The sequence below is a fragment of the Oncorhynchus keta genome, chromosome 19 (assembly GCF_023373465.1).
Source record: "Oncorhynchus keta strain PuntledgeMale-10-30-2019 chromosome 19, Oket_V2, whole genome shotgun sequence".
Taxonomy (NCBI): Eukaryota; Metazoa; Chordata; class Actinopteri; order Salmoniformes; family Salmonidae; genus Oncorhynchus; species Oncorhynchus keta.
This window is the reverse complement of record NC_068439.1, coordinates 79,171,768-79,184,043: the sequence shown is the minus strand read 5'-3', so window position 1 is coordinate 79,184,043 and position 12,276 is coordinate 79,171,768. Positions and strand designations below refer to the sequence as shown.

The following is a 12,276-nucleotide window of genomic DNA, read 5'->3' as shown; positions in this document are numbered from 1 at the left end:
AGCCAGACAGACACACAGCCAGACAGACACACAGCCAGACTATGAAGGGGCCTTCATGTCTTGAGGAAAACCATCATAATGTCGGACACGACAACCTTATGTTATCACCCAGTCACAAACCAGTCACCACCCAGTCACCACTCAGTCACAAACCAATCACCACCCAGTCACAACCCAATCACCACCCAGTCACAAACCAATCACCACCCAGTCACAACCCAATCACCACCCAGTCACAAACCAATCACAAACCAATCACCACCCAGTCACCACCCAGTCACCACCCAGTCACAAACCAGTCACCACCCAGTCACAAACCAATCACCACCCAGTCACCACCCAGTCACAAAACAATCACCACCCAGTCACCACCCAGTCACAAACCAATCACCACCCAGTCACAAACCAATCACGAACCAATCACCACCCAGTCACAAACCAATCACCACCCAGTCACCACCCAGTCACAAACCAATCACCACCCAGTCACAAAACAATCACGAACCAATCACCACCCAGTCACAAACCAATCACGAACCAATCACCACCCAGTCACAAACCAATCACGAACCAATCACCACCCAGTCACAAACCAATCACCACCCAGTCACAAACCAATCACGAACCAATCACCACCCAGTCACAAACCAATCACGAACCAATCACCACCCAGTCACAAACCAATCACGAACCAATCACCACCCAGTCACAAACCAATCACGAACCAATCACCACCCAGTCACAAACCAATCACGAACCAATCACCACCCAGTCACAAACGAATCACCACCCAGTCACCACCCAGTCACAAACCAATCACCACCCAGTCACAAACCAATCACCACCCAGTCACAAACCAATCACCACCCAGTCACAAACCAATCACCACCCAGTCACAAACCAATCACCACCCAGTCACAAACCAATCACCACCCAGTCACAAACCAATCACCACCCAGTCATAAACCAATCACCACCCAGTCACAAACCAATCACCACCCAGTCACAAACCAATCACCACCCAGTCACAAACCAATCACCACCCAGTCACAAACCAATCACCACCCAGTCACAAACCAATCACCACCCAGTCACAAACCAATCACCACCCAGTCACAAACCAATCACCACCCAGTCACAAACCAATCACCACCCAGTCACAAACCAATCACCACACAGTCACAAACCAATCACCACCCAGTCACAAACCAATCACCACCCAGTCACAAACCAATCACCACCCAGTCACAAACCAATCACCACCCAATCACCACCCAGTCACCACCCAATCACCACCCAGTCACCACCCAGTCACCACCCAGTCACCACCCAATCACCACCCAGTCACCACCCAATCACAAACCAGTCACCACCCAGTCACCACCCAATCACCACCCAGTCACAAACCAATCACCACCCAGTCACAAACCAATCACCACCCAGTCACAAACCAATCACCACCCAGTCACAAACCAGTCACCACCCAGTCACCACCCAGTCACCACCCAATCACAAACCAGTCACCACCCAATCACCACCCAGTCACCACCCAGTCACCACCCAATCACCACCCAGTCACCACCCAATCACCACCCAGTCACCACCCAATCACCACCCAGTCACCACCCAATCACCACCCAGTCACCACCCAGTCACCACCCAGTCACCACCCAGTCACCACCCAATCACCACCCAATCACCACCCAGTCACCACCCAGTCACCACCCAATCACAAACCAGTCACCACCCAATCACCACCCAGTCACCACCCAATCACCACCCAGTCACCACCCAGTCACCACCCAATCACCACCCAGTCACCACCCAGTCACCACCCAATCACAAACCAGTCACCACTCAATCACCACCCAGTCACCACCCAGTCACCACCCAGTCACCACCCAATCACAAACCAGTCACCACCCAATCACCACCCAATCACCACCCAGTCACCACCCAGTCACCACCCAATCACAAACCAGTCACCACCCAGTCACCACCCAATCACAAACCAGTCACCACCCAATCACCACCCAGTCACCACCCAATCACCACCCAGTCACCACCCAATCACCACCCAGTCACCACCCAATCACCACCCAGTCACCACCCAGTCACCACCCAGTCACCACCCAGTCACCACCCAGTCACCACCCAGTCACCACCGTTTATATTCCATGCGACAGCACAACATATTTGACATAAAGTACGTTTTTTTTTAAGGTTATATCGTTTAGCCGGCTATGTGTGCGTTTCTTTGTCAAGGAAAAACTAGTAGTATGACAACACTAGGTGTGTAGTGTGTGTGTGTGTGTGTGTGTGTGTGTGTGTGTGTGTGTGTGTGTGTGTGTGTGTGTGTGTGTGTGTGTGTGTGTATACATGTGTCCTCCTACCCGTTTTGAGAGGCCAATGTTCCTCTCTCCCTCTCCTCCCAGTTCATTCCTGAAACAAGGACAGTTCAGCACCAGATCGTTGCTCTTCTCATCACCAGGGTCTAGGGCAGGGTTAGTGGTGTGAGTCCCTCCCTGTCCCGTGCCCCCCTCCTTCCCGCTCAGCTCCTCCTGGGACCCGCACGGAGACCCGCCCCCGCCGCATACCCCGCTCTGATTGGACGAGAGAGAGGAAGTGGCGGAGGCCGTGGCGGAGGCCGAGGCGGCGGCCGCGGCGGAGGCGCCCGTGGTGGTGTTCTTGCGTTTCCCGCCGGACTGTCGACCCTGGATGGCCTCGTTGAGGTCGAAGAGGATACTCTGCACGTCAAAGTGAGCGAAGCCTTTCTGACAGGACCAGGGTTTGGGAGGAGGGCCACTGACGTCCTCCCGCACCCCATCTTCCACATCAGACCCAGCCCGGGACGAGTCACCCTCGGCCTTGACGCTGCGGAGCTTCCTGAAGATGGACTCCCCTCCAGTCTCCGACTGGAATCAGATAAGATCATGACTTTATTATCCCCCGTAGGGAAATGTTGTTTGCATCAATGTGCATATATTAAACACATTAAACAATGTGTATGGATAAAAACAATTATTGATTTTAATGTAATATTGGTGTAAAGTACAGACTCATAACACATTAAAAAACAAACATATTAAGCATAGACATGACAATGTGACCCGTTTCAAGAAGCAGTCTAGCAGGAGAAGCGGTAACATTTTTCATTTCTTTTTTAGCTAAATGTTGTTGTTTTTTTGGCAGAAATGTCTTCTGGAATGTGAACTTTCATGACAGTGATTGGGAAGGAATGTGATCGGTGCGGCAGGGTAGCCTAGTGGTTAGAGCGTTGGACTAGGTTGCAAGTTCGAATCCCCGAGCTGACAAGGTACAAATCTGTCGTTCTGCCCCAGAACAGGCAGTTAACCCACTGTCATTGACAGTTATTGAAAACAAGAATTTGTTCTTAACTGACTTGCCTGGTTAAATAAAGGTACAAATTTAAAAAACAGTGTTGTTGTCACAGAAGAAGTTGACCGAGTTTTGAAACCAGTGGTGGAATGCCTGGTAGGAAGTAGAGAGATGATTGCCCAATGTGGAGAGTCGAAAACAGAACACAGAAGGTTGTTTTATAAACACCTGTCTCTGGATTACATCTTTAAACTAGGAGCAACCATGGCAACCGTGACCGAGAGGGAAAAGCATTCATCCATGTAAACAAATAAGAGTCAAGCTACATTTTCAGATATTATACATTTCTAATGTATAATTGCAAGTTTAAGCATACCGTTAGCTAGCTAACATTGAACCTAGTTGGTTAGTTTTAGCTATCTGCAAATTCATGCGGGGTGCATGAGTTGGGATTATGGTTCCTTGTTTAGCTAGCTAGCTACGTCAAACACTATGCAAGTAACAATAAACTCAGATTTTGTTTTATTTCATGTGAAGAACATGGTCTGCACCAAAGTCAGATTAGGATATAGGCCAAGGACTAGATAGGGTATTTTAACTACTACTACTACTTTCACCACTTCTAGTCTTGAAATATTTGGTTGTTTACTACACCACCTTACTCACTATGTTTAGCACATGGCCTCATGTGTGAATCCTTAAAGAGATAGGTGGGGCTAAAGCTTAAGAGGGTGTGAATGATGTTGAATAGGTGTAGACAAAAATATATCTCCAGTAGGTGTACCAAAAAACTCTAGGGGCATGTTCTTAAAATGTGGGATTACCCATTTATCAATTTACAAAACTGAATTACTTTCCCATTGTTCCTAAACTGCAGTGTTTGATATACCATTTTCTAGTTCTGAGTCTCTACTTTTATCCAGTGTAAAAAAAAAACACAATTTCAAATTTTGCTACACAGGACCGAATCGAGGTGGTGGGTCAGAATTACAGGCAAGATAAATAGAATTGTTCAGTTTTTTGTTTAACATGGTTGCTGAGAACACCGTTTGAGGAGTCACCTGCATTTTGAGAGGAATGGGAGATGCAGTAGAGGACCGCAATGTTGAGGCAGAGGGTTCGTAATGAGCACGACTGATTACTACTCCGAACTGTGAGTGGTGAGCTTTCTGGCGACCAGAGCTGATGAGGCATCACACAAGTGGGTGCCATACATTGTGAAGCAGAAGTCGAGTGGTTACGCAACTCAGGCTGGTTCCAAGATCGAGCTATGTGCTGTTCCTCTCCATCTTTGGAGGATTCATGCATTCAAAGTCTTGGCCACTATTGGTTGACCTAGCTAGCTATGGCTAGGCTACTCATGATGATGTATTGGTTGACCTAGCTAGCTATTGCTAGGCTACTCATGATGATGTATTGGTTGACCTAACTAGCTATAAGCTAGGCTACTCATGATGATGTATTGGTTGACCTAGCTAGCTATGGCTAGGCTACTCATGATGATGTATTGGTTGACCTAACTAGCTATAAGCTAGGCTACTCATGATGATGTATTGGTTGACCTAGCTAGCTATGGCTAGGCTACTCATGACGATGTATTGGTTGACCTAACTAGCTATAAGCTAGGCTACTCATGACGATGTATTGGTTGACCTAGCTAGCTATTGCTAGGCTACTCATGATGATGTATTGGTTGACCTAGCTAGCTATGGCTAGGCTACTCATGATGATGTATTGGTTGACCTAGCTAGCTATGGCTAGGCTACTCATGATGATGTATTGGTTGACCTAACTAGCTATAAGCTAGGCTACTCATGACGATGTATTGGTTGACCTAACTAGCTATAAGCTAGGCTACTCATGACGATGTATTGGTTGACCTAACTAGCTATAAGCTAGGCTACTCATGACGATGTATTGGTTGACCTAACTAGCTATAAGCTAGGCTACTCATGACGATGTATTGGTTGACCTAACTAGCTATAAGCTAGGCTACTCATGACGATGTATTGGTTGACCTAACTAGCTATAAGCTAGGCTACTCATGACGATGTATTGGTTGACCTAACTAGCTATAAGCTAGGCTACTCATGACGATGTATTGGTTGACCTAGCTAGCTATAGCTAGGCTACTCATGACGATGTATTGGTTGACCTAACTAGCTATAAGCTAGGCTACTCATGACAATGTATTGGTTGACCTAACTAGCTATAAGCTAGGCTACTCATGAAGATGTATTGGTTGACCTAACTAGCTACAGCTAGGCTACTCATGATGATGTATTGGTTGACCTAGCTAGCTATTGCTAGGCTACTCATGATGATGTATTGGTTGACCTAACTAGCTATAAGCTAGGCTACTCATGACGATGTATTGGTTGACCTAGCTAGCTATTGCTAGGCTACTCATGACGATGTATTGGTTGACCTAGCTAGCTATTGCTAGGCTACTCATGATGATGTATTGGTTGACCTAGCTAGCTATTGCTAGGCTACTCATGATGATGTATTGGTTTACCTAACTAGCTATAAGCTAGGCTACTCATGATGATGTATTGGTTGACCTAGCTAGCTATTGCTAGGCTACTCATGATGATGTATTGGTTGACCGAGCTAGCTATGGCTAGGCTACTCATGATGATGTATTGGTTGACCTAACTAGCTATAAGCTAGGCTACTCATGATGATGTATTGGTTGACCTAGCTAGCTATTGCTAGGCTACTCATGATGATGTATTGGTTGACCTAGCTAGCTATGGCTAGGCTACTCATGATGATGTATTGGTTGACCTAACTGGCTATAAGCTAGGCTACTCATGACGATGTATTGGTTGACCTAACTAGCTACAGCTAGGCTACTCATGAAGATGTATTGGTTGACCTAACTAGCTACAGCTAGGCTACTCATGATGATGTATTGGTTGACCTAGCTAGCTATAGCTAGGCTACTCATGACGATGTATTGGTTGACCTAACTAGCTACAGCTAGGCTACTCACGATGATGTATTGGTTGACCTAACTAGCTATAGCTAGGCTACTCATGACGATGTATTCGTTGACCTAACTAGCTACAGCTAGGCTACTCATGATGATGTATTGGTTGACCTAACTAGCTATAAGCTAGGCTACTCATGATGATGTATTGGTTGACCTAACTAGCTATAAGCTAGGCTACTCATGACGATGTATTGGTTGACCTAGCTAGCTATTGCTAGGCTACTCATGACGATGTATTGGTTGACCTAGCTAGCTATTGCTAGGCTACTCATGATGATGTATTGGTTGACCTAGCTAGCTATTGCTAGGCTACTCATGATGATGTATTGGTTGACCTAACTAGCTATAAGCTAGGCTACTCATGATGATGTATTGGTTGACCTAGCTAGCTATTGCTAGGCTACTCATGATGATGTATTGGTTGACCTAGCTAGCTATGGCTAGGCTACTCATGATGATGTATTGGTTGACCTAACTAGCTATAAGCTAGGCTACTCATGACGATGTATTGGTTGACCTAACTAGCTACAGCTAGGCTACTCATGATGATGTATTGGTTGACCTAACTAGCTATAAGCTAGGCTACTCATGATGATGTATTGGTTGACCGAGCTAGCTATGGCTAGGCTACTCATGATGATGTATTGGTTGACCGAGCTAGCTATGGCTAGGCTACTCATGATGATGTATTGGTTGACCTAGCTAGCTATTGCTAGGCTACTCATGATGATGTATTGGTTGACCTAACTAGCTATAAGCTAGGCTACTCATGACGATGTATTGGTTGACCTAGCTAGCTACAGCTAGGCTACTCATGATGATGTATTGGTTGACCTAACTAGCTATAAGCTAGGCTACTCATGATGATGTATTGGTTGACCTAACTAGCTATAAGCTAGGCTACTCATGATGATGTATTGGTTGACCTAACTAGCTATAAGCTAGGCTACTCATGACGATGTATTGGTTGACCTAACTAGCTACAGCTAGGCTACTCATGATGATGTATTGGTTGACCTAACTAGCTATAGCTAGGCTACTCATGGCGATGTATTGGTTGACCTAGCTAGCTATGGCTAGGCTACTCATGATGATGTATGTGTTGACCTAGCTAGCTATAGCTAGGCTATTCATGATGATGTATTGGTTGACCTAGCTAGCTATTGCTAGGCTACTCATGATGATGTATTGGTTGACCTAGCTAGCTATGGCTAGGCTACTCATGACGATGTATTGGTTGACCTAGCTAGCTATGGCTAGGCTACTCATGATGATGTATTGGTTGACCTAGCTAGCTATTGCTAGGCTACTCATGACGATGTATTGGTTGACATAACTAGCTATAGCTAGGCTACTCATGACGATGTATTGGTTGACCTAACTAGCTATAAGCTCGGCTACTCATGACGATGTATTGGTTGACATAACTAGCTATAGCTAGGCTACTCATGACGATGTATTGGTTGACCTAACTAGCTATAAGCTCGGCTACTCATGACGATGTATTGGTTGACCTAACTAGCTATAAGCTAGGCTACTCATGACGATGTATTGGTTGACCTAGCTAGCTATAGCTAGGCTACTCATGCTAATGTATGGCTTGTTTTTTGCTTTTGAAGCACTTTGAGATTTTTTTCTGTTATCAAAAGGGCTATAGACATTTATTAAATCATTATAATTATTAAGATTAATGAGAAATGCAGATCATGTGCTCTACCTTGGACCTCCTCTTCAGGTGTTTCTCTCTTTCCTTCAGGCGACTGGCGGGGCTACCTCTGGTAGGACCCAGGGGTCCATCAGGTAGATCCAGGGCAGCCTGTTTGTGCGGGGCCACCGTCAGCAGCTCACCAAGTCTGTCCGGCGCCGGGCTGCGTTGATCAGGAGCCTCCTGGGACGTATAGCCCTTGAATGAATGAAGTTCACTTGACACATTTAAAATACATAAAATAAGTGTATTCAACACTTTCATGCATCATCCTCTGGAATTCTTCGTACATTTTTTCCGTGTTCTTTTTTTTTAACTATACTAATTGTTTTTACATCAATCAATAAAATACCTTGAGCATATCGAAGAAGCTCTCCCCTGAGCCTGCATGTTTGTCTATGGAGGAGGTGCTTCCGTACTCTCGGTGCATGGGCGTCCAGCCGGAGAAGGACCAGCCCTCGCCCCCGTCACCCTCTAACTCAGAGATAGTGATGTCACTGTTGGAGCGCTGGCGGATACGCCTCATGCCTTTACGCGGCGAGCCCTGGTAGCCGTCTGGCGACAGGTAGCGGTTGTCTTTGCTGTGATGTCTGCTGTGGTGCATCTTGCTCTTCAGGGTGTTGTGGATGTTCCGGAGCATCGAGGAGTCCTGAGGGCTGATCAGGTGGCCCAGTTTAGCCGACAGGTTGCTATGGGCCGTGGGCGCCGAGCCTGAACCCGAGCTCCGTTCTCTTTCTCCGCGTTCCCCGGCCGACCCGCGTTCCCCGGCCGACCCGCCTGACCCACATTCTCCGCCACCTGAAGATGACATGGTGGAACTCGGGGAGTCCGTATCTACGGTGATGTGCCACACCCCGCCCGTTCCATCCCGTTTTGGGGGCCAGTCCGCCACGCGGGCCCTGACTCCCATCTTGGGAACCCCCGGGGTGGAGGAGGAAGAGGAGCCGGATGAGGAAGAGGAGGTGAGGTGGGTGCTCTCCGAGCGAGGTGGGGGGGCGCCACCATTGGGGAGGCGCAGGCGACGGGTGTAGAATTCATCAGAGGCAGGTACCGAGCCGCCCACCGAACGCTCTGTCTGAGACCGCTTCAGACTGGTCATGGTGGAGTTGGGGGGTAAGGTGGGGTAAGGGAAAGCTCAGCAGTAGAGATGGAGCATTATGCCCAGGGAGAGGAGAGGATAGAGCGCCTCACAGAGCATGGGTGGCTGGGAGGACTGGAGGAGGAAGAGAAAGGCAGGGCAGACAGAAGGTTGTTGCTAGTGTTGGTCCTCCTCAGGTCTGTATGCTGCGTCGGTCTCTGGTGAACTCTACAGGAGAGAGAGGAAGAGGAGAGAGAGAGAGGAAGAAGGAAAGAAGAGGAGAGAGAGGAAGAGACAAAACGAAGAAGAGGAGAGAGAGGAGAGAAAGAGGAGAGAGGAGGAAGAGAGGAAGAGGAGAAGAGAGGAGGAGAAAGAGGAAGAAGAGAGATAGTTAGAGGGTTAGAGGTTGGGTTTAGGCCTCTATGTCAGAGATGCCTTTGTCATGGCTACAACAACTGAAGTTGTTTTTAATCCAGCAGAAGAAACAGACTCTCTCTCTTCACTAACTGGCTGATGATGTGGCAGTTGGCAGGGTGGTAGGCACAGCTTGTCCCATTAATCAATCATAAAATGTAGGATTAGCTAATAACTGCGAAACAAACATTCTGGATAAAATAGAGAACCTTGAATGATTGAATGAATGATTTATTGATCAGCATTTTGATATGCTCGGAAAAGAAAATAGGATAAATCGAAGCGAACTAAAAAAAGAGAGGAAGGACATCTCCTCGAGCGAAACTGAAGGGAAACCGTCAAATTCTAAATGTAATAATTGGATGGGGACATTTTTTAGAAGTATGTCTCCAGAATACGGAGCACTGCTTACAAGCATGAGAGAACAGTAAAATAAAAAAAACTGGCTCTATTGCCTGGACTACTGGGGGACGTTGAGGCATTAATAAAAACAGGAATGGATTACAGTAACAAAAATGGAAGAAATCCGAGTGGAAAAGTAAGACAATGAAAAGTACCGTGGACTTCCTAAAACACACTACAGAGACGCTACGGCATGATAATAAAGCAATGAAAGCAGAATCACTTGATATAAAGTGCAGAAGTGTGAAGAATAATATTGTTATAATGGGAATAAAGGAGGATGAAAACAGTCAACGGAGGGGGGGGGGGGATCAAGGTTTTCACGAAACGTAATCTCAAGACGACGGACGAACAGGTGGAAACGATTGATTTTCAAAGAGCTCACGATTTCGGTGGCAGAGGGGAGGGAAGGCCCCGTCCGATAGTAGCTAGGCTAACTCCGTACCAAAATGAAGATTAACTTGCTACAACAGGATAGGGAGCTGAAGGAAAACAAAAATGTGTGTGGGTGGTTGGCTTTACTTACTCGCTCTAGATTGTCAGTAGTGCATGTCTTCTTTGCGATCGTGTCATGGCTGTGTCGGGGTCGACATTACACGTATGTATCCCTATATGGGTAGCGTGAGGCCTAAAACACGTTTCTACTGGCAGGACATAATGTCATAATGAGGACTACATGTCTCTGCTGATAGGACTATAACAGGACATAATGAGGACTACATGTCTCTCTGCTGATAGGACTATAACAGGACATAATGAGGACTACATGTCTCTGCTGATAGGACTATAACAGGACATAATGAGGACTACATGTCTCTGCTGATAGGACTATAACAGGACATGATGAGGACTACATGTCTCTGCTGATAGGACTATAACAGGACATAATGAGGACTACATGTCTCTCTGCTGATAGGACTATAACAGGACATAATGAGGACTACATGTCTCTCTGCTGATAGGACTATAACAGGACATGATGAGGACTACATGTCTCTCTGCTGATAGGACTATAACAGGACATAATGAGGACTACATGTCTCTCTGCTGATAGGACTATAACAGGACATAATGAGGACTACATGTCTCTCTGCTGATAGGACTATAACAGGACATGATGAGGACTACATGTCTCTCTGCTGATAGGACTATAACAGGACATAATGAGGACTACATGTCTCTCTGCTGATAGGACTATAACAGGACATAATGAGGACTACATGTCTCTCTGCTGATAGGACTATAACAGGACATAATGAGGACTACATGTCTCTCTGCTGATAGGACTATAACAGGACATAATGAGGACTACATGTCTCTCTGCTGATAGGACTATAACAGGACATAATGAGGACTACATGTCTCTCTGCTGATAGGACTATAACAGGACATAATGAGGACTACATGTCTCTCTGCTGATAGGACTATAACAGGACATAATGAGGACTACATGTCTCTCTGCTGATAGGACTATAACAGGACATAATGAGGACTACATGTCTCTCTGCTGATAGGACTATAACAGGACATAATGAGGACTACATGTCTCTCTGCTGATAGGACTATAACAGGACATAATGAGGACTACATGTCTCTCTGCTGATAGGACTATAACAGGACATAATGAGGACTACATGTCTCTGCTGATAGGACTATAACAGGACATAATGAGGACTACATGTCTCTCTGCTGATAGGACTATAACAGGACATAATGAGGACTACATGTCTCTCTGCTGATAGGACTATAACAGGACATGATGAGGACTACATGTCTCTCTGCTGATAGGACTATAACAGGACATGATGAGGACTACATGTCTCTCTGCTGATAGGACTATAACAGGACATAATGAGGACTACATGTCTCTCTGCTGATAGGACTATAACAGGACATGATGAGGACTACATGTCTCTCTGCTGATAGGACTATAACAGGACATAATGAGGACTACATGTCTCTCTGCTGATAGGACTATAACAGGACATGATGAGGACTACATGTCTCTCTGCTGATAGGACTATAACAGGACATAATGAGGACTACATGTCTCTCTGCTGATAGGACTATAACAGGACATAATGAGGACTACATGTCTCTCTGCTGATAGGACTATAACAGGACATGATGAGGACTACATGTCTCTCTGCTGATAGGACTATAACAGGACATAATGAGGACTACAAGTCTCCGCTGTATATTAAGTAGCATTGTTTAAAGTGGCTAGTGATACATGTATTACATAAAGATGCAGTAGATGATATAGGGTACAGTATATACATATTCATATGAGATGAGTAATGTAGGGTAAGTAAACTAAGTAGCATTGTTTAAAGTGGC

At 46.0% G+C, this 12,276-nt stretch overlaps 1 pseudogene; it reads right to left on the bottom strand.

Annotated features, from left to right (window-relative positions):
* Positions 1 to 12,276, bottom strand: part of LOC118376513 (signal-induced proliferation-associated 1-like protein 1) — a 417,378-nt pseudogene that overhangs the window by 264,490 nt on the left and 140,612 nt on the right.